The sequence below is a fragment of the Periplaneta americana genome, chromosome 4 (genome assembly GCF_040183065.1).
Source record: "Periplaneta americana isolate PAMFEO1 chromosome 4, P.americana_PAMFEO1_priV1, whole genome shotgun sequence".
Lineage (NCBI taxonomy): Eukaryota > Metazoa > Arthropoda > Insecta > Blattodea > Blattidae > Periplaneta > Periplaneta americana.
In genome coordinates this window covers 809,397-834,326 of record NC_091120.1, presented here as the reverse complement: position 1 = coordinate 834,326, position 24,930 = coordinate 809,397, and the positions used below count along the sequence as shown (strand labels likewise).

General features: G+C 36.6%; 1 protein-coding gene and 1 non-coding gene across 2 annotated transcripts in view; both read left to right on the top strand.

The window, feature by feature from the left end:
* The window catches only part of sNPF-R (short neuropeptide F receptor), a 477,220-nt gene extending 476,316 nt beyond the window's left edge, over positions 1-904 (top strand). The window contains exon 3 of the mRNA XM_069822797.1: positions 737-904. The gene's annotated coding sequence lies outside the window, so the exon portion shown is untranslated. The remainder of the gene's footprint in view (positions 1-736) is intronic.
* A 1,410-nt stretch (positions 905-2,314) lies between these two features.
* TRNAS-GCU (transfer RNA serine (anticodon GCU)) lies at positions 2,315-2,389 on the top strand. The gene has a single exon. It is a non-coding gene; the product is annotated as a tRNA-Ser (tRNA).
* The last annotated feature ends 22,541 nt before the right edge of the window (positions 2,390-24,930 follow it).

Here is a 24,930-nt window from a genome sequence, read left to right as displayed (position 1 = left end):
ATGGCCAAATAAATTGAATTGAATTGAACTCTATTTACCTCGACATCCGGTTGACGTAACTATTCAAAGTTGTCACGTCATGAGATGGTGAAAGGAAAATCAAAAGTTTCGTTTCTTAAAATTTAATTTATTTATTTATTTAAATTTAAATATACAGAATAAAGAATATAATTACAAAACAAACAAGAGAAATAGAAATAAAATAATACAAGCAATATAAAAAGAAGATACAGTAGTATTAACAAAATTTGAGACCGAATGAGCAGCGCTCGTGCTCGGTCGCAGTTCAGATATAATATTAAAATAAAAAATAATAATAATATAAATAAATAAGTAAAATAAAATAGGAACTAAAAAATAATTACAGCGGCAATGGAATTATTTCACTGATTTCCGTCCTACCTCATCGCAACAAATATAGGCCTACTATCTTGTGGATAATGTAATGTTTTGACTTCATTGTTAGAGCACATTTGAAATTTTCTTATTGCAAGTGAATCGATATTAGCAATGTTTTAAAGATGAAGTCCTTGAATTAGATGATAGAGTCACAAGTTTAGAGTTCCTAATGCTTTAATGTTAGCATGAGTTTCGTTATTTGTGTATTTCAATTATACTGAACTTCACTAAAGATGAGGAATACGAAGCAATATAAAAAAGACGTTCTTGTTTCTTTAGAACGTGTGTAATTTTTATGAAGTAACTCAACTAAATACTTTTTCTCTTTTTGTTTCAGAAGGATCATGGCGGAGAACTGCTGTGAATGAAGCCAGCCTTCTCCACGAACTATCGTGAACTATCGACGCATTACAGCTTAGCTACCCCTTGGGCACTCTCAGTAACACTGTTTACTTTGGTAACTAGCTTTGTTCTCATGTTTGTAGTCGTCTGGTATTTAAATACGTCCGTGAAGGAGTTCAGTGACGAATTTGTGTTTAACATTTTAAAAGTTTAAAAAGGCCTAAAATATTAAGTAATCATTTGCGCATGTGGAGGAGCAATCCTTGAACTTAACAACTTAGTTTCTGTCTTGGACAAGCGGCATTATTTTCAGTTGGTAAACCTTCATACCGCAAACTCCCAGACCATCGCACACTTTATTTCACTCATAAAGAGAACCAAAAGCCCGGATTGCAATGCAGAGTTCGGCCTACATTTTTTCTCCGTTTCAAAATGTCTCTACTTTGTGCAGACTACTTTTTTCTGCCTTTCCTGTAATTGTAAAAACATTTCAAATATATTTCCTCGTTGGCAATTTAGGATATAAGTTACTATCGTGGTGAAGGACTAATATTTTTGGAAATTTTTATTCACTTTTATTTTCATGCAGTTAAATACCATATTAATAGACAAATTTAAAGTCGATGAATTTCAGTTTGATGAAATAAATTAATATGAGATTTTCATAAACTAGTAAATTTGCCCTGAATTACGAAGTCAAAATTAACATGACAAATAATAAGCAAGTGAAATTAAGGCAGTATCATATACAGAATGTGTCTAAATTAGACTGACAAACCTTGTGATCGGAAACACTTCTTCTAATGGCAAAAATGGGCTGCGACGTTTTGTTCAAGTGCAACGAGGTTTTGTATTATTAATTTGGCGATCTTACAGGACAAGTTTGAAGTAATCAGTTATTTGAAAATTAATTAAATAATTTCATAAAAAAAATCATTAATGTTACAGATATTCATTTGACCCAAAATAACAAAAAAAATAATACAAACAAAACAATGTTTAAGGGGAGGCAGAGGTGAAATTTTGAACAAAACTGAAGAAAATTTGGTTTTTTCTATTTTTTTTATTGGGTTATTTTACGACGCTGTATCAACATCTAGGTTATTTAGCGTCTGAATGAAATGAAGGTGATAATGCCGGTGAAATGAGTCCGGGGTCCAGCAGCGAAAGTTACCCAGCATTTGCTCGTATTGGGTTGAGGGAAAACCCCGGAAAAAACCTCAACCAGGTAACTTGTCCCGACCGGGATTCAAACCCGGGCCACCTGGTTTCGCGGCCAGACGCGCTGACCGTTACTCCACAGATGTGGACTTTTTCTATTTTTATCATCTTTATACACTATATTTTCATATTCCGATGTTAGTTTTTTATTTTGTGCCCTTAAAAGTATGAAATTAAAACCAAGATAACTGTATTACTATATTATTCCCATAATAAACTAATACTTATCATTATTTATATACTTTCTCTGAACATATAAATAAAAAGAAATATTGAAAACTTCTTACAATATGGTGCATGGAGCACATTATATCAAACGATATAAATTTTTTTGTGACGGTGTCGTGTATAGTTCCTGGGGTGGCTCAGTCGGTAGAGCGTTCGCGCGCTAAGCGAAGGGTCCCGGGATCGATACCCGGCCCCGAAACAATTTTTCCTTGAAATTATTCAAACCTGCTTCACAGGGAGCTACTACCTGAAAGTCAGATTTGTATAAAACGATATAAAGTTTTATAAAATTATTAATATTTACAGAACTATTGTACTTAGAAAGTTGAAACTTGGTATGTCCATTACTAATAACATACTTAGTATTCATGATCAATTTCAAACAAATCGGATAAATTTTGTGGATTTTGAAATATTCACCTCTGCCTCCCCTTAATAAAAGATTGTTTATCTATCCAACTCCAAACTTTGTCGGTCTCATTTAGAGACATCCTGTATAATTGAAAGGAAGACTGTTACACAGCAACAGTTATTATAGGAAGGATTAAAGAACATAGTCATAAAATAAACATTAAATGACATTTATCTTTAAATATAAGAAACAAAAACCTCGTACTTTCTCCCCTTTAACTTAATACAGACAGTCGAACAGTAGGTCTACATTGAAAGTGTCTTCACTATCCGTATTTTTTCTTGTTGGTACAGTTTCGGAAGTATTCGGCCCAAAATATTTTTTCCATGTTAAATTGCAATGTGGGAAATAGTTTATGAAATAGTTTGTGGCAGAATAATTAATTTCTAGTACATCGCTGATCTGGAAATTAAAAAACTAAACATTACAGAAAGTAAATCTTGTGCTCAACATACACATAATGTTTTATTTATTAATTTATATTAAATATAAAAATAAATTACATTCATTACACAGAGTTGGTAACCCCGCAGTTGTATAGTTTCAGAACCTTTGACTCGGAAGCTGTACATATCGCGTATTGTGTCTGAATCCACAAGCCAGTGTTTATTAACATGTAGGAAAAGATGTCTGCTGAGCGCTGCATTGTCCACGTCATCATCTGCTGATCATTACGTGCTTTTCCACAAGAACAAAACACGGATTATCGAGCGACGCACAGAGACACGCCGAGCCCCATTTAAGCTATGATTACGAAACACAATAAGCTGTGAATAGACATGGCTTAAAAGATGCCTTTGTGCGTCGTTTGAATTGTCTTTGACATAAAGGAAAACTGCACAAACTCTTCAGGACCACTCTCCATGTACAGAGTAAACAAAATGTTCTGCCTACTTAGAGTTTTATTTTAGTAGAACAAGAGGCACTGTTGACAGCTGAATATCGTTGTTGAAAGAAGCAAAGACTGCAGAAAAAGTGAACGTCGATAATTCAGCGTAAGAGGACAAGGCTTGCATTAATCTGAATCCTTGGTTACTATATTTTCATTACAAATTATTGAATGCAATCCAGTTTGTAATATGCGAATTATTTTAATGTAACCCCAAATTTATTGTCTAAATTTAATTTATTTTTGAGGGAATAATCCATCATAGGAAATTCGTATATACAGTTAGCATAAGTATCTGATTTGTTTCGCCTACATCGCATACCTTGCAAAAAACTACAGGAAGAACGTACTTCATAATCAAAATAAAACCAAAAGGTAATACAGGCAGCCTATATGATTGAAACATGTTGAGGACCGGGGAGCAATGTGCACAGCTACTTAAAAATGAAACATATATTTTATTAAATATATCGAACCTCAAATATAGTTATTTTACTGGATTAAAGTTCTGAGATTGGCAGCATTGTATTACCAGATATTTAAATAATAAAGAGTAGGAAGAAATCCTCTGTGAGGATGTCAAGCAGGCCTAAGATCAGAGGATCCTCGCATCATACCCAGTCTGTGTACTGTGCATGTATTCCAGCTGTGAGGCGAAGGCATCCCAACTCATGCGAAGCGGGCAGAATGGACGCATGCTTACGTCCCGCCTTGTATGTGTGACTATTTTGTTTAGTAAATATCACATTTTACGCTATGTATATCATGTATGGAATCAAACTATGATGTTGATATAAATAAATTAAATACGAATATGTACCAACTCTTATTTACTTTCTGTACAATATGTAGGCCTAATTGTTACTTGTTCTTTACACGACCTCTATCTTCATCACTGTCTTTGTGGGAATCAGAACTGTGTCCTGTCATTCACTCAACAAATTAATTTTGCGTACGAGTTTCTTCAGAGACTCGCCAAATTTCCTTTCCCTGATTGGTGTGCATCATAAATTCTGATGGAAATCCTTTCGTCACTCCTTGATAAAGTACAGGATCTTTCACAAGTAAGGGGCGAATTTTGATCAGCTAAAAGTTAGCAATGCAACGTAGTGGCCTATAGTTCAAGATCAGCACACACTTCCTCATTTCAGGTACAATCCTCATTGTCACTGGGTACAGTACTTAGTTACGTCTGGTGAATACTGACTTCGAAATCTATCCAGTAATTCCATGGATGAATATACAATAGGGTGCGAAACTTACTGAGTTTCCCGTAACACATGTTAGAGGTGCTGTTGTAGAAATTGATCTTGCTGCCACCTGTTGGGGGGAGGGGCGTTATTACATCTAGCAGCGCACCAAGTAGCGAAAAGAGTAATTACTTCATGCATTTAGCAGCGAACCTGGTGACGAAAATGTTAAACTGTGCAGAAAGTATTCCCTCCCACCCTCATCGATATTCAAAACTAACCCAATTTAAAATAAAACATTTACATTTTTATTCCTCACAGCATCTACTACTGAAAATTCTTACCGGAGCCAACAGGAAGACAAAAGAGACGATCTATTTTACACTACCCAATTAAAATATAACCAGACAGAGACAAAAAATAAAGCAAAAGGTTAGATAATTGGGATTATATTCTTTGGGTATTTATTGTACAGCGCAATGGTAAAGTCTGCAAGAACTACTTAGATAGTTCAATTTATTATATTACTATTACTTTACAATACATTCAACAACACTATTTTTACAACGTTCATAAACATCACTGTTTAACATACACTGTTTATACACACATATCACTTTATGTTCACTTATTTGCAAGTTTCTGTCTGCCATCTTGATTCCTCGAGCAATATCTCGAACGGATAAATAGAGAACTCTGGGTAATGTACCAACGCGTAGTTTTATTGTTCACCACCTACGACGTTGGGCGCAGATCATCTTATTTCAGCCGCCCGCCGCCAGATGGTGTTCACCGCAGTTTCGCATCCTATTATATATTTATCCATGGTAATTCTTTGACGAAGAAGAAAAGAAAAAGATTACAATTTCCCCTGCCGCAGGTAACAAAACCTGTGGTGCGCGGTTTCCACAGTAAACGATTATCTTAATTGAAATGTCTTGTGTTTAGCAAACACTCTTTGAATTCCAAAGCAGTGTAAACCAGCCGCTTATCTTACACATTCTTAGATACGACTATTGATATTTATATTCCCTGTCATTTTTATCTCTTAGGTCATCAAAATCCGCCCCTATTCATAAGTAACTGATCAATGGAAGGCTTTACCGACAACTCAGACATGCTACATAATTCTCGCCAATAAAAGTATTTCTTGGTGCCGTATAGCCAATCTAGTCACAATGTGCCCGTCCATGCGTAGCGTACTATTGGTATACCTGGTGAGTTGGCATCGTGTGCATCGATACATTGTCGGCGTGGAATAGACAGATAAAATGTCGCGCAGGTGTTTAACTCCACTACAAAGAAGAAAAATTCCTTGGCCTTCGCGACCTCCAGACTTAACTCCTTTGGACGTCCCTAGGATCTGTGGATGCAACTAAAGCATGAACTATCTCTCAACTGCTGGACCTGAACAATACCAATGGTGTCTCGTGAAAAGTTTTCAGGGGTGCACTAGGAGACGACCCATCGTTTCCACTTGTATATCCTTCAGAGTAGCAGACATGTTGAAAAATGCGAACCATATAGTACGTTTCATGTAATCTGTACATAATCCGTTTGTTTGTTTCTGTTTATGTTTTCCATTACAGTTATCTAAATTCTAAATCAATAACGATTATTTCAATCGCCTTCTGACGGACATAATCGTGACCAATCGACTGAACGGCACAACGAAAGGTTCCACTGACACAGATGTACAATACATCCAAAAATTATCAACAGATGACAATTTTCGCAGTGATCAGTTACTTATACAACAGCCTGTACACTTCAGTCCCTCTTATAACACACCGTCACTTCAGCAGCTACCAGATAACAGTGCGGTGAGTAAGCATGTCACTTTCTAATGTAATTTCTGTTACACGATGTAAAAGTATTATTTTACTGTATAAAACAAAATATTTTATGCTCGACCATGCCGAAATGTAGTAATTATACACCTGGTAGTAGCTCTTTAATGCACCTCATTAAAGTACACCTATTCATTATAGTTCAGTTGTTCAGCCAATGAGAAATCATCATTGTACCATTATAAAACCGCAAGTATCGATTATTCTCGGATATGCAATCGAAAGACAATTAGCGAAAAGTCACGGAGGCTGGAAATCCAATACTGTCGCAGAAGGTTATGTTCTGTTACTATAATAATTAGCGTTAATTGTAAATAATATTCAAATAAATTCAATTTGTCATCTCGTTTTTCAATGTCTAAATCAATTTCCAGGTTATATCAAGACTAATCTTCATGTTATTCTCTAGATTATATCAAGGTCAATGACATTCGTGCCTCGGAAAAAATCAATACTTTCGCGTCTGCGCACATCTCACAATTTAGAAGGTCAGTTCCGCTCCTCACTTAGATAACCATAACATGAATACTTATGAATAATTTCAAGTTAGAAATATGGTCGAGCATAAAAAGTCGTATGAAACTTGCCTATAATGGTAATTAAGACGCTCGTGTGAAAATTATGAAACTTGCGTCTTAATTACTACCATTATAGGCTCGTTGCATAATGTACTAATGTCGTCTCATAAGTAATGTCGGGTTTTTAAGTTTGGCATTTTGTAAGATTTTTTCGGTTCTTTTAATTGAGCAATGCAATTGAAAACTGTGATCCCAAAACGCGTTCAGTCTATTTTTATGAAAGAACTGGGCTAGTTTTTTATCCAGCGGTCTACGGACTGATCGTTGTTTTGTAAAAAATAAGCTTAAAATATGATAGAGGTCAAAATAAAATCATACATTGTATGTATAAATCATAAAAATGACCGAACAGACTGAGCTAGTTTTCGGATCACATCCTTCAATTACAGGACGCTGCAGTTATTATTGCTTATGTGGATATTTCCATTTGTTTATAATAATTCAGTAAACATGCACATGGAGTTAGTTGCTATTAGCAGCAAATTTTCTGCGTATGACGAGAACCAATAGGAGATCGCTACGGCGAGAGAGAGAGAGAGAGAGAGAGAGAGAGAGAGAGAGAGAGAAAGAGGAAGGTATCAGTTCCCCGTTGCGTTAAATATTATCTTGTTGTAGCTTCTATTATAGTCGAGCAAACGCGCTGTAATTTTTCTATTGATAGCTCAATGTCTAAAGAAAGCATAGAAACCATTCGAAATCAAAATCTCTTTTGAAAAAAATGAGAGGAAAAATAGAAACTTCGAAGTGAACTGTTCAAAATAGACATTTACACCTTCAAAAGTTGGTAAGCGGCACACTTTTTTATTTTTCACTTTTGATGGGGGGTCAAAGCGAGAGAAATGTTGAGAAAGAATAGACATTACTTTTAAAATTTCACGCTACTCAAAATTTTTTACTAGTTTCCGAATTACGGCGAGTTAAACGAGCGAATTCGCTTGATGAAGGACTCAAGACTCAACCTTAAATGTGTTTGTTTTAATTGGAATTAATATGATTTATAGTTTAATTATATTTAAGTATGTAGCTAATTGGCGATGTATGTAATGAAGGGACATAGGAACTGGCCACCCTACCCCATTATCTTCTGGCCTAGCTGCCTCATAAGTGGTGCCTTGTTGGTAACACTTGTGAAATTAATACCTGTCTTCGGACAGCTGACTAAACAAAAATGTTAAAATTAACTCACTTGTCTGTGGGCCTATGTCGAATTTTGTGTTATCCTATCTTCTCAAGACGGTATAGTGAACTGACTTATTTCGTGTGTGGATTGCTAATGAATTCTTGCACAGGATAGGGACCGATTGCAGGCTTATGTGAGGGCGGCAATGAACCTGCGGGTTCCTTAAAAGCCGTAAGTATTGTTAGCGAATTGTGTATTGATTTTTGTTGGGACAATTTGTTGTTCATATGGCGTACCGGGGGTATCGAAAGTTTAATAGACTTACATTAATCAAGGTTTTATTTTTATTGCAATATTTCGCGATGAAAAATTGTCAGCTGCATTGGACAGAGTAGTCAGAATATTAGCCTAAATATGTACCTTTGAAAATTATATCCAGATAATTAAATGGACCTATAAGCCTATTACCAATAAAATCAATGCATCCATTCATATTACATGTATTGTCATTTGACCGTATAACCAAAATATTAAATATAGGCTATCACCCTTGGGAAGTATATCCACATACTGAAATAGTAGTGTAGAGTTACTTAAAAGATCTTCCTTACCTTACAGGCTGCATAGAACACTCTTATGGACGTCGGCAGCCAAACTAAGTTCGTAGAACCTGAAAAAGATATTCACTCACTCAGTGATCATTGCACAAATATGTAACATTATGTTCGAAGTGCATTTGGAATTAAGTAATGCAAATTTGCTTCAAAACAAATGAAGTGGAAATGACGTAAGAGACGTCAGGAGATTATAGTAACTACAGAACATAATAATGCAATGGGTACACAGAGGGGTATAGAACTGCAATGGCTATACAGTGTGTTTAAAAATACGGGGCATAATTTCAGGTATGTATTTCCCACATGTAGACAATCAAAATAGTTCATTATAACATGTGTCCGGAAATGCTTCATTTCCGAGTTATGGCCTTCACAACATTGAAATTCACCGGAACGTTTTTCTTTCCGCAGGTCGTTGTCATTACAGAAGATGTTCAAAATGTCCACCTCCTGCTTGAATACAGACCTCACATCGATGTCTCATTGACCTGCGAACACGATCCCAAACTCCAGGAGTATTGCGTATGTCCTCAGAACATGCCACAATTCGATTCCGAAGGGATTCCAAATCAGGCACCGGAGACGAATAAATCAATGATTTTAAATGGCCCCACAAGTAGAAATCGAGAGGGTTCAGATCAGGTGAGCGTGGAGGCCAAGCAATTGGGCCACCTCTACCTATCCATCGATCCAAGTACCGGCGAGCCGTACGACTGAAGTGTGCAGGAGCGCCATCATGCAAGAAATGAATGTGTTGACGATTGATCAGTGGAGTGTCTTCTAAAACATGAGGTATGGTGTTTTCCAGGAAGTTTGTGTACGCCTGCCCCGTAAGTCTGTTTACAAGTACATAGGGTCCAACTAATCGATCACCAATGATACCGGCCCACATGTTGAGGGAGAACCGCACCTGGTGATGAGATGGAACAGTTACACGTGGGTTTTCATACGCCCATACATGCTGATTGTGGAAATTTGTTATGCCATCTCGTGTGAACTGTGCTTCATCTGTAAATAATACTAAGGCAGGAAAGTTCGGATATACATCACACTGCTGCAGGAACCACTGACAGAACCTAACTCGTGCAGGGTAATTTGCTGGTGACAGGGCCTGTACACGTTGCAAATGATAAGGATACAATTGATACTCTTTCAACAGTCTCCAGACAGTCGTATGAGGAACATTTACTTGCAACGCTACCCTTCGTGTGCTGATAGAAGGAGTCATGTTCACAGCCTCCAGAATCTCCTCCTGTACCTCTGGAGTTGTAGATCTTGGTCGTCCCCTTCCCAAACCAGGAGAGTTAAATTTTCCATACTCGCACAGACGGTAATGGAGACGTACAAATGTCTTCCGATCTGGACATTGTCGCTGTGGGTACCTCTACTGGTAAAAACTACGAGCCAGCGCAGCATTGCCGTCCGCCTTACCGTAAATGAAGTGTATCTCTGCCAGCTCTTGATTTGAATACATGTCGCACAGTCTAACGCCTACACAACACTGAATGTAACCTTCGCTCGGAATGAACTGTCACAGTGCCCTCTTAATGTCTCCTTTGACGGCAACGACCTGCGGAACGAAAAACGTTCCGCTGAATTTCAATGTTTTGAAGGCCATAACTCGGAAATAAAGCATTTCCGGACACATGTTGTAATGAACTATTTTGATTGTCTACATGTGGGAAGTACATACCTGAAATTATGCCCCGTATTTTTTAAACACTCTGTATAGAGGATAGCGTCTTGTTTCATCCCTTGACTTTTCCAGTGAAATTAACAAATCTTAAGAAATTGGCGTTTTTTCTTTTTGAAATCTTATATAATTTGTGCACTTCTTACTATAGGTTAGTATCTTGATCTTTGAGGGAGCGTCTGCCAGTCTTTGTTACTACATAGTAAGTTAAAATTTTTTATATTTTATTGCATATTCGCATGCACATTTTAAAGTTTTTTAGTGCACATAATCCTTAGCAATATGCATCTGTAATGTTAGAAACTGCTATACTGCAATCAAGCATATTCGAGATCATGCCTCGACTGAATGAAGTACTTCATCATAGTTCTGACATTAGACCGTTTCCTTTGGACTTAGCACTGCAGTTTTAAGTTCAAGTTTCGAAGCAGAAACTGTCCCCGAAAGTTCTCTTTTAAATTTAGAGCTTCTGGGGATATAAAAAGCCCCAGCGGAATGGGGTCTGTTCTATTGAGTAGGATGGATATTGCAGGCTGACAATGGCCAGCTTGCTGCTTTGCTCTGCAACAATAATTACTCTGCGGATTAGCACCGCAAGCACTATCGTAAATAAAGTCTTAAACTGAAGAGGCTCCAAGTGGAAGAAAGGCCGCCCACCAAGCTTCAAGGATGTCATTGTGTTGCGAAGAAGTTAAACGAAAACATGAGGTATGAAGAAGGTGATAAAACAAGATAAAACCCTCATAAAGAACGTGAAATGATGGATCCTATAACAAAGGATACGAGGCTGGCTTTCACATTGGCAAGTTTAATACCTTTTTATGAACGGAACAGTCTTTCATCACCAAGGCTTTCAAAAATGTCAAAGTGAAGCGTTTACACTGCATACAGTAACTTTTATGAACATGCAGTATAATATTGCAGGGATCGCATTAGTCGTACAAATAAGAAATTCCTCTCAAGGTAAGATGTTATTTCGAAAAGGAATGTCAGAGAGCACAAACGTGTGCTTCCACCGATGAAATCCCTCTTCAAGGGTCACAACAACAATGAGGGGACCTGAACACAAAATAGAAAGCAGCTTAAAAATAGTAGCAGTGGAGTAGTAATAGTAGTGGTGGTGGTGGTAGTAGTAGTAGTAGTAGTAGTAGTGGTGGTGGTAGTGGTAGTAGTGGTGGTAGTAGTAGTAGTGGTAGTAGTAGTAGTGGTGGTGGTGGTGGTGGTGATGGTGGTAGTAGTAGTAGTGGTGGTGGTAGTAGTAGTTAGTAGTAGTAGTGGTGGTGGTAGTAGTATTAGTAGTGATGGTAGTAGTAGTGGTAGTAGTAGTAGTGGTGGTAGTAGTAGTGGTGGTGGTGGTGGTAGTAGTAGTAGTGGTGGTAGTAGTAGTAGTGGTGGTGGTGGTGGTAGTAGTGGTGGTGGTGGTAGTAGTAGTTAGTAGTAGTAGTGGTAGTAGTAGTGGTAGTAGTAGTAGTAGTGGTAGTAGTAGTAGTGGTAGTAGTAGTAGTGGTGGTGGTGGTGGTAGTTAGTAGTAGTGGTGGTGGTAGTAGTAGTAGTAGTGGTGGTAGTAGTAGTGGTGGTAGTAGTAGTAGTAGTGGTGGTGGTGCTGGTAGTAGTAGTAGTGGTGGTAGTAGTAGTGGTATTAGTAGTGTTGGTAGTAGTAGTGGTAGTAGTATTAGTAGTAGTGGTAGTAGTAGTAGTGGTGGTAGTAGTAGTAGTAGTAGTAGTGGTGGTGGTGGTGCTGGTAGTAGTAGTAGTAGTAGTAGTAGTAGTAGTAGTAGTAGTAGTAGTAGTAGTAGTAGTTGTTGTTGTTACGGAAAAATTCAACGAAAACTAAAAAAGGCCGACATATTTTGCCTGGAGCCCTCTATTTCAAGTGCAGATGGCATACTTTACTTACGAACGAACTGATAATTCATCCCCATCACAGCTCCTCCCCAGAAAGCAGATAATATTCGGAAGTGCAATATTCACACACACCAAGCAGTTAATTAGAGGCTCAGTGATAAATGCATTACTTGGCTCAGAAGGAACATTCTTTCCTCTCTCAAATGATGCATAGCACACATAGTGACAATAATTTTGTTCAATTCAAGCTTTTTCAGGTATAACTCCCTGTAAAAATAATTTTGAGGGAAAAATTGTTCCGAGGCCGGGTATCGAACCCGGAACCTTAGGTTAAACGTACCAACGCTCTACCAACTGAGCTACCCGGGAACTCTACCAGACACCGATCCAATTTTTTCCTTTATATCCACAGACCTCAAAGTGGGCTGACAACCGTCAAGCAACCAACATTGAGTGCACACTAACTCTGTGTGACTTAAATTGCGGTTTTCTGTTAACCAAAGGTCCCGGGCTCGATAACCGGCCCCGGAACTATTTTTCCCTCGAAATTATTCAATAATTTTGTTTCTTTAAAACTTCACTAATCATTACTTCATCCTATATAGATACATCAGCCTGGACTACAAAATTGTAAAATGACAAACTATACACACTATTAATTTACCAAAAAGGAATAGGCTATTTCGCAACGTGAGGTCCAACACCCGTTTCAAAGTTTGTCTAACTGGCGAGAAGGAAAGGACCAGGCGGCCACTCAAAATGCATCTTCACGCTATTTTTTGTAAAAATCAGAATTTTAGTTTAAATGTCATATTTGGAGCTTGTTCACTTTGGAGCAGAGACCTGGAGGTCTATACGAAATGTCAAGGGAATTCAAAAGTCTTGAATTTGAAAGGTTTCATTGTTTAGGTATCAGCAATATTATCTGCCTTTGGAAAATCTTGGTGCATCCTTCAGGCACGCCTATCATATGCATGAGCATCAATAATAATTAATATTTGAGGAGAAAAATTCGCTCCGGCGCCGGGGATCGAACCCGGGTCCTTGGTTCTACGTACCAAGCGCTCTGACCACTGAGCTACGCCGAATTCAAGGGAAACATTGAAGGAGGAGGATTCGGTCCGGTGCTGTGGATTGAATTCGGCGTAGCTCAGTGGTCAGAGCGCTTGGTACGTAGAACCAAGGACCCGGGTTCGATCCCCGGCACCGGAGCGAATTTTTCTCGTCAAATATTAATTGTCAATATCACAGATATTATTCTGGAGGAAAAATTAATAAAATAAATCTACAATATCAATAATAATGTCTACATAGGATATTTAAGCAACACTTCTGTGTGTCCCCTCCTTAACATTGTTACTCTGTACACTGAGATGGATGTAAAATATTAAAAAAATGGAAGCTGACCACTACAATAGTGGGTCTTGAACTATAATGTCAAAACTTTGTAATTTTATACGCATTTCTGAAGCAGACTTTTTGACGTCAAACGTTACATAAGAAATAAGATGATAAAAACAGAACAGCTGTGTAATATGCGCTGTATAGGAAACCTCGTGTCGGGTTGTCATGGTGATCAAATATGGCGACCCTCCGGAGCACAATGGTTTCCTATTGAACGAGCCTTAGTCTCTACTTGTGACCGCTTCATTGTGCGTGACGTATTGCGGAGCTGGGAGACGTCCAACTTCCGAAGAAGTCGAGTCTTACAGATATCGTAATCCAAGGGGAAGACTTTTCTATTGCCAAACTTCTGTGTAAGAACACAATGATGTCGGATAAGCAACAGATTCCTAACAGGGAGGAGTTATGAAAATAAAAATCGCGCCATCTTATTCTTCTTCCGCAACACTTGACTTAACAATTGCCCACAATATCCTATTTCCTCAGCTTAACGCTTCTTTGCACCAGGCAATACATTTCAGATACGTAAGGCGTTGTCACCCATCATCTCGATAATACTCCTTCGGTTGGAAGTTACTGGAGTAGAACCAAGTACAACGAAGTCAGATTTGTCAAGGCACGTAGCTTGCTGGAGTATTGGCGCTGTTTGGTTCTGTCTGCCACTTCCTCTCCTTCCCATTCATATCTTAGGAATACTGCTGTAAGACGTAACTATGGCAACAGAATGATCCGCAGGCTCACTCAAACTTACTAGCAATGTCATGGCCCACAGCATTTTTAAGGAAACAAAGTATTTAAATTCTGAACACCAGGAGCGATAAGATAACAAACAAAATAATGCGATCAGTCTGCAGTTGATAGTTGGCTTTGATTTATAATACGAATATTTATTTTCAGTCAATGACTTCACTATTAATATATGTAAGGTGTGAGTCCTTACATTACATGGTTTAATATTGTATGAACGTTTTTGTCGGTTTCATACCAGTATCATCAGATATAACATTCTGTATAAGTAGCAATATCATCACTAACAGGTACATAGGCCTATGTCTCTACAAACCAAAATACTATATTTATTAATAAGCATACAATATGATAAAAACACGATAAAAACCGACATAATTAGGACATAAATGTGTCTTTCTTGTGTGACTACACCCTACTGTCAAATGATTAATAAACACACGTTTGATTACAATACTTGTACAGGGACATCACTTCATTTTTACTTCAATTTTTATTGTATCTGAATTTGTTAATGAACTTCACTCCCACCCCCTCTACTAGTAAACTTCCAATGGTTCTCCACACAGAACAGAGGCGCGTGTGCAGTACTGAGTTAGTGAGTATAGTACGTTCCAGAAATATGTTCGCGTTTTCCAGTGACGAAAGAGTTTTCAATATTGAATCATATTTTCGCACAGGTACTGTCGTCCGTTTGTCTACGTCGCATCCCGGTTTCCCCACCTGCTTCTGTTCGCCCCTCTGTAAAATCTAGTAGCTGGGCTGTCTTAGCTCTGTTATGAAAATATTAATTTCTGTTAGGAATTGGACGTCTACGTAATATTATACAACTGTTTAAAATAACTTAAATAGAAGGACCTCGTTAAGTAATTAACTGTCACGTGATTCCCCCTCCTTTCTACGACCCTGCGACAAAACCACTTGAACGGACAGTAGATAGCATTTCTGAGTAATTTTAACTTTTCGGATCGGGCAGAAGTGAAGATTAAATTTACAGTACGTAAGGTACTCTTTTATAGAGTAGGTGCAGAATTATTTCAACATGAGTTACTTATAGTACGAAGGACAAAACTGGTAATTGGAATTAGGTACAATAGTCTATAGTGCGATAATATGCACAAAAGAACTGAAGCCTGTATCGAAATGAACGGCCACCATTTTCAAAAATGTGTTTAAATATCCATATTGTGATTATTTTTCAATTTAACTTAATTATCTATATTGTACGCTAATGTGCTGCAACACTACAATATACACTGCATAATGAATACGTCCGAATGGATAGCTCAATTCGTGAGTAAAAACACTAAGTGTTAATACAGTACTGTATTTTGATTAAACAAAAACCTAATGAAAATTATCAAACTCAAAATTGCGATATTTCCTAGTTTACATAAATGGATGAACTACTTTTCTTCCCTCCTATACTTAGTAAAGTGATTTGCATTTTACGCCAGTATCATCGAACTCCAGTCTTGGAAGGGGGAGCAAGCGGTGTTTCCGGTTCTAGACCTTTAATCCAAAGATATAGCCAGGTTAATATTAAAAATTGTCAGTAAAAATAAAATGATGTCCCTGTACAAATATGTTTGCAGGTCTTCACTGATAAAATAGTAAAAAATAAAATGAAACCTGTATACTATATTGTGTGAAGAGATGCATTACAGTCTTTGAACTATGTTAACTGATTTTTTCGTGCCCATATTCTTGTTTTATCATCACTGCATGTCTTGTCTCCTCCTAATGTATGTACGTCATAATATATAGACTGAGGTTGTGCCTTGAGGCTAATTATTCAAAGTTGTTATGGATATCATTTGTATCCGACGATATATTTCAACATTAGGTTGTCTTGTGATGTTGATTTGCGGCATATACTGGAACGTGCATTATGAGCGGTGATGCTCTTCAATCTAAAATGGAAGTAATAGAGTTATGTAATTAAATAAAATAATGTGTATTATCATTAAGTTGATGACTTAACTTTAAATGAAGAGTTATTGAAAATTTTATGAGATTAATTAAATTTCGTGTGACATGTTGAGCAGATGGAAACTTACATAGGCTACATTGGAAGTAGCCGCTATACTATGTATTCCTTCTGTATGTGAAGATAGTACAGGAAGATAAGTCTGATTCTTCCCTGAATTCAATACCTTGCTATGAATGTTACTATCCGAACATTTGACTCACTATCGCTAAATAAGATGACTGCCACGTGAAGATGGTGGCTATTTTTATGATGGAGCGAAGTCTAAAGTACTAGCGCTCTAATAACACTAACAGATGAATCAACTAGCTATTGAAGGATAGGAAGTCCGTTGGGTAGCAATGTATATTTGAATGTACTCAAACATTTTCAGTGTCGCGAATCCCTTGAAGGTAACCATTTCATTTCAGCGGACCTCCAAAATGTTTTCTATAGTTAGTACCTAGTAGTCACGTTCTAACCATTAAACATTTGCACAATGTAGTGAATTAAAGATCCTTAATAAATTTATAGCTATATTAAATTGCAGATTTAGCTTTTGAGTTAATATGAAAGTACCAAGTTACTTTACAGTATACTATTTTATGGTTGCTAAGTAACAGCTTGGCAATTTCTAAACACGACCCGCTGATTAAATTATTTCTTCACTAGCCGTACCCGTGCGCTCCGCTGCACCTGTTAGAAATAATAATAATAATAATAATAATAATAATAATAATAATAATAATAATAATAATGATGATTTATTTTAGCTGGCAGAGTTAAGGCCGTAAGGCCTTCTCTTCCACTCACCCAGCAAAAAGTGTATATACATATGCATGAACTTACAAAGAATTCAACGATTTGATTTAGATGAGAGTTACACGTATACAAGAGTTATTTACGAATTAAAAACAAAATACTATGAACTATTAATTAAACACTGAAATAAACTGTGTAGCAGAATTAAACTAAAATACATAGAATGTTAATATATTTCAAATAATATTAGATAATAGAAAGAGATTATTATGAGACAATTAAAATACAGCACAATCAGGGTGATGTCTAAAGAAAAAAGTAACAATGTAGTCAGTGATAGTTTAAATCAGTATGATTGGAGTGAAATGCTAATAAGGTTATCTTTTAAGCTGTTCTTAAAGGTGTTTATTGTCTTGCAGCCCCTAATACTTTGTGACAAGGAATTCCATTGACGCGAGGTGGATATTGTAAAAGATGATGAATAACAAGATGTTCTATGAAGATGTATACTTAGCGTGCCACAGATAAGTGATCTGGTATTTACGTCGTGGTTAGAGTACAGATAAGAGAAACGAGACGAAAGGTAATTTGGTGTTGAAGTGTGCAGAATTCGAAAGAGTAAAGACAAAGTGTGTAAAGTTCTATGTTCAAGTCGGAGCCACGAGAGACTTGCGAAGGACGGTGATATGTGATCATATCGTCGGATGTTGCACACGTATCTGACGCACATATTCTGAGCTCGCTGTAACTTGACTGACAGTTCAGAACTTAGGTCACTTAACAAAACGTCACAATAATCGAAGTGCGGCATTACTAGGGTTTGTACTAGGGTAAGTTTTAGTTGCTGGGGCAAGAAGTTTCTCAAGCGACTCAAACAGTGAATGGAGGAACAGATTTTTTTATCGTTTCTTTAACTTGAAAATTCCAACTTAGATCATTATCAAAAAAGAAGCCAATAAATATAAAGTAATTACATAATTAATATAGGACGTTTGATCCAGGGAACATTCGTGTTTGATAGACGGATAAATAGTTTAATATGTTACTTAATTTAAATTGTAACTTATTTAAACAATTAAAATGCGGTCATTTTGGTCCAGAGAGCAATCATTTGGTGCAATGACAATTTCTTTTAACATTTTTTCTTAATTGTTATTACATGCAACCTTAGTTTAATGAAGAATGACATATCATTTAGTTTTAATGTGTATACTTTATATTACTTGCTATATGTTTCAGAAGTTACTGTAATAACATTGTAGAATTATGTCCATTTAGACAAATACACTTTCCAATGGTGAAATAATAATTAAACAATTAATTAGCTTCCGATATTACTTCATACAAACACAGAAACATTCTCTTAAGCTATGTTTAATAGCTTTCGCCTTAGATGGCGTTGTTATTGTAATTTTAAAACTCATTTATCTCATTAAATACTAGTCATATCAAAATTTTGTATAGAATAAAACTTATCGGAAATTACTTTTAAAGAAACTTTTGTTATGTAATATTTTTCATGAAAATGAATAATAAGCGAGATATTTCGATTTATTTAATTCAGGCCCCCTTATAACCCCCCTTTTAAATAAAGTATTTTGAATGCCATATACCCAAAAATCTAAGTTACAACGAACGTAATTTATATTCCAATTTTATATAAATCGGTTCAGCCATTATCGCGTGAAAAGGTAACAAACATCCAGACAGACATACAAACAAATTTTTCAAAAAAAGCGATTTTCGGTTTCAGGATGGTTAATTATACATGTTAACACCAATTATTTTTGGAAAATCGAAAATTACCAGAAAAATTTCGGCTACAGATTTATTATTAGTATAGATATAGATATAGATTGTTTCTATGCATAAGTTTCTTATGACAATTTTAAATCCCTAATCCCTATACAAAGTATAGTGCCAATGACATTAAACAGTAACTCCAATGTATTTTAGGCCTAATATATTCATGAATTACTCTATTGAGTGTTTTTCAGCGAAAATTGTGAAATATCCAAAAGTAAAAACATGTGGATAGCTCAGGAAATCAAATGTTCATGTGCTACAAAGCAGAATGTATGACAATTAAGACGAAGGCTACTTATCGACCCGGATCAATTCCTAGAAGCCATCGGACGCTTCCTATTTCAAAACGAATCCCTATACGGTCATCACCGCTCGGGTTAGACGTGTTATGTTGCTGCCGTCTTTTATGAGATTTATTTCCAGGTATGAACTGAGATGCAGCTCAATAAAACACCGCTCTTATTGATGGCCGTCCAATGGCTGACCTCGTTTCGTTCACTGCCATTGTGTGCCTTAGAAATGGGCGAGGAATGCCGACCAAATTGAGATGGATGAGTGCGACGTCCGTTATGAACGATGTCGTCACAAGAACCAGGACTTATGGAGCAAACAATGTTCATTCAAGACAAAGACTGCCTTCAGCTATACGGGACAGCCTTCCTTTGGAAACAGCAAATTTACGACTTGGAAAACGAGGAACTGTTCCCGTACAATAAATGCAATGAACATAGCTTTTAATAACAGGAAGAAGATGTGCAGTTTTCCACTAACAGGAGGACGAAAATATGCCTTTGGAATATAGTTTTCTATTAGAACTAGACGGCAATTCGGAAGGCGGGTGGCCACTAGATGCGCCGTAGCCTGTATGGCATGTGACGTCACAAGCTTGAACAGGCGAACCAATCAGAATCAGTCTATAACAAGCACTTCTTGAGTTCGTTTGTTCACGTGCGAGTGTTTCAATACATTGAATAAGTAAAACTAACATTTACTGTGTGTATGTAAGGTAAATAAATGGAAGAAGAGACTGTAAAAACACAAGTATTACACAAGCAGGCGCGGAAAATAGTGTTTAAGGTGCATAATTATTTTAAAAACGTTAACGAGCAGAACGCTGCCTGCCATCTTGATGCTGGCAGCAACGTTGCCAACGTGCAAGGAACGACTGCAGAAGCATGTGGTGTGGGATTGAGAAACGTGCAAAGAATATTGTTAGTGAAGGAAAGAGGGTTTGTTTGGTGTCATGCTTACAGTAATCAACGGCTAAGGTCATTATTGTCTTTTGATAATTTAAATTCTCTCCTGCGCTATTTGTATTGCACGTGCGTGAAGTAAGATGTGGCAATGTTGTACGCTGCCTTGCTCTCTCTATCTGTCTCTCTCGACGCAAACGCTAGCAGACAACCCGCCTTCCGAATTGCCGTGGACTCTAACAGGACAAAGAAATGCGTTTGATAGGATTCTACTTACAGGACGAAAATAAGCGTTTGGACCTCCGGATCTGAGATACCGTACTGTTTTGGACGAACTATAACAAAGTCAAATTGTACAACAATGGAAGACTGCCGAGTTACTGTAAGTAAATAAGAAAGACGGATTCTAATACACCTAAAAAATTGACAAAAGTTTAGCTACTAAGATCACTTTTTTGCCTGGATTTTCTGTTACTCCCAAAAATAACATTCGTTTCCCGAAAAAAAAATAAATAAATACTTTCGCGTCTGCGCACATCTCACAATTTATGAGGTAGGCTATTGCACTCGCGCTCGTTTCATAAACATCCTCGCGTCTTAATTACTATCATTATAGGCTCGTTGCATAATGTACTATTTTGAAACATCTTGAAGAGGAGAGTTTTCATAAGCTTCCCCGATTTTGAGGGCAATGCACAAACATTTTCTTCTGCACAGCGACAATGGAGATACGAGTGCCAAGCTATTATATCTCGAATGCTAGGCGTTTTCCGGATTAGAAATTTATAGGGAGATTTATTATTTCAAATAGATCGTATGGGGGAAAAGTCGTTGTGAAAATCAATTATCATTTGGTGAGCTTTCCGTGTGAGCTTTAAGATTAATTCTTCGTAAAGTGCGTGCGCTCTATGACGGTTGGTATCGGCTGCCTGACTACAAAGGGACGGCACAGACCAGTCCGATAACAGAACACATCGTTTGGATTACTATCGCCCCCTTGTGTGCTGCACGTAGCTTAGGGCGCTCAAAGTCCATATGGATTATTAGTTGTGGACTACTGATTCAGATTTAGTAATTACTTAGGTGACACAAGACAGTCAAAGAGGCTGTTGGACCGCATCTCAACTGTCGTTGTACCCAACAGTTCAGTTTACATTCCTCCCCTCAAGAAGCGTCCTTTGTGAACAACTCAACAATGCCTCGCCTCAGGGTTTTTCATCGGAAAGACAGAGTCTGTTCCCAAACAGAAGACTACCAAACGAAAGATTTTAAAAACCTTGTCGTCAAACTTCGATGAAATTGGCTGGAAGCAAAAGAGCTTTCACTAAATTCTTAAATGACAAGAATGGCTGGATACGAACGGCACGCTGGGGGTGAGAATGCTCTTGAAAAAATCACAAACGTCGGGATGGATCGATCGAAAAAATTACTTAAAGTATGTAGTTGAAAATCCGAAAACAAGTGACGTCTCTTATAGAGCGTGTTAAAAAACGTTCCGGTAAGATCACAAAGTCGAATAAATTTTGTACGAAACAAGGGTTTTGAAATTGGTATAGTAAGAACAGCATATCTTATAATCTAAGCTTGTTGCTTGTTTCTTTTTGGGTACACTGTTTATTACAGGGACCAACGATTGCTCATCTTGTTACTCTTTTGATTACTGCTTTTCCGATGTTATAATGTATACCCCATAAGAAGAACTCATTAAAAGATATTCTGTTCTAAGAATACCGATTTCATACCACTGTTTCGTACAAAATTTAAATTTACACCCATGATTCTTAGAGTTTTTTCTTATCTTGAAGAATATTATTATTTCTCAGAATACTGAATGATTTTCTTAAAACCCTGTATATTCAGGTGGAAATTAGAATTATGTTTCGTAGCCTGGAAAGATAACTAAAAATGGTTAAATAGTTATGTTAGAATTGTTTGATAATTATAAACTCCGTCATCAATTACGCATTACGCTTGCCAACAATGCTGCAGCTCCGTCGAGTGGGTTTGGATTTTTAACACACACCAAGCACAGAAGTAAAATAAACTTTGAGGTTTACTTTTGTTACTTCATGTGCCTTATAAGTAATTTATGCTTTGGAATTTTATAACTAGGGTACAATTATGATTGAATGATTGATGGATATGGTTGATGATGATGATGATATTGCAGCCTCTTATGAAGATCCTAGAAATTTCAGAGGCATGCACGTAACATTTCAAAAACCAACACGATGCACGATTTGTACAGCTCGATTCGGCGTTATTGGTCCTTGTCCTTGGTTGTTTGGCTAGTGAGCGAGCTGTGTGTTGCGTCATAAGAAAGAAATTTAATCACAAACGTCACTAGTCTTTGCTAATGTGTGAGTAGACGTAAACAAAAATTACTTAAGCTTAAAACAGAATAAACCATATGAAGTAGTGGTGAATAAAATGAAATTTCATTGACTTTCTATACGGATGTAAATTGAATAGCATTTCACTTATTCTTGTGAAAGAAATCAATAAGAAAACATAATCTTGTCCACGTAACTTCACTCCACAGTAATTTATTTTTGTAAACATAAAATGTATGCTTTAAACAGAACACAAATATATTATTCTACTTTCATATTATCTTCCAGTGCAGACCTCCATGTGATCCGTCGATAATGAATGTTGTGCGAGATGTATGTAGACTGATTAACACAACTGTAGTTCAGGTTGCATCGTATTTTATTAGCAACAGCTACTTTATTCCTAGACCTCGAATTTTTAGCTTGTAAAGCGTGGGCTAAGCTTTAATGCGCCTAGTTCTGGGCAACATCATCGCTCGAGAGTTCCTCGAGTTGCATACGTTTAGTAGTTTTTACATAAATCTGTTCCAACCTATCCTCTTCAAGCCTAAAATTTAGAGGTCTAGTTATTTCACATTGAATTTTGGATCTTACATACTACTTACACTTAATAATAAAAATACTTACTGCCAGAACAAAGATACACATTGCTTTTATATAAAAAAAAAACAGTCTAGCAGCCCCAGAAAGAGTAAGTTACTTACTCGTGCTCAGGGGACATTCCAAATGATGTTAAGACATTTTATTAAATAACAGAGTAAAAAAAGAAGAAAAAACACCTATCAAAATAACTGAACTTTAAATTTTCTCTCTAAACAGCAATATTTTAATTGATATTTTTTTAATAAGGAGCATTAGCAAATTGTATGTTTGAGAATTTAACTATTATATTGTTACTAGCCGTACCCGTGCGCTCCGCTGCATCCGTTAGAAATAAATATAAAGTAATTACATAATTAAAATAGGACATTTGATACAGGGAACATTTCTGTTTGATAGAAGGATAAATCGTTTAATATGTTACTTAATTTAAATTGTATTTTAAAAAATTAAAATGCGATCATTTTGGTCCAGAGACCACTCATTTGGTGCAATGACAATTCCTTCAACATGTTTCTTATTTGCTATTAGGCCTACATGCAACCATAGTTTAATGAAGATTGACATATCATTTAGTTTTAATGTGTAAACTTTATATTACTTGCTACATGTTTCCATTGAATTATGGTAATAACTTAATTTTAACCCTTGTTTTATAAGTCTTCAGTAAATGGCGCTTGGCCCACTATGGTTCTGAACCCTTCAAGTAACTTAAATAGTGATACAGCACATATAGTGATATGTAATTATATTTCTTTCTTTCGAAAATGTAAGAATTCACGATCTCCTATGTACTATTGCCATGGAATGAATAAATGTGTTTTTTTCCCTACTAAAAAAATTTATATTTTGCACATAGGAGTTATTGCAGGAACAATAATGCTATAATCTGAGGCGGCGGGAAAATGTATTATATTGTTATTTTAAAAGTCTTGTATGTCCTTTAATCGATATTACTTCATACAAACACAGAAACATTCTCTGTAGGCTATGTTTAATAGCTTTCGATTGTTGTTGTCCAAGGCCCCTTATAGACGAAGTCATTTGTTTTTTATTTCATTACAGCGCCTTAGATGGCGTTATATAAATTTTTAAAACTCATTTATGTCATTAAATATCAGTCCTATCAAACTTTTGCATAGAATAAAACTTATCGGAAATAATTAAAAAAAAGTTTTGTTATGTAACATTTTTTACGATAATTAGGCCTAATAATAAGGGAGATATTTCGATTTATTTAATTCAAGCCCCCTTATAACCCCCCCCCCTTTTAAATAAAGTATTTTGAATTCCATACAGCCTAAAATCTAAGTTACAACGAACTTAATTTATATTCCAATTTTCATATAGGGTAAACTAGGTCTGTTGGACAGTCGGGCATGTTGGACACTCCGTACTTTAACGTGTTACCTCGCCACTTGTGGGCACCACATTCTGCTAGAAGTCAATGACGGAAGTAGACACAAGTGGGGCTACTTCCGTCATTGACTTCTAGCTGAATGTGGTGCCCACAAGTGGCGTAATAACACGTTAAAGTACAGAGTGTCCAACATGCCCGACTGTCCAACAGACCCTAGTTTACCCTAAATCAGTTCAGCCATTATCGCATGAAAAGGTAACAAACATCCAGACAGACAGACAGACAGACAGACAAAAATTTCAAAAAAGCTATTTTCGGTTTCAGGATGGTTAATTATACAAGTTAACACCAATTATTTTTGGAAAATCGAAA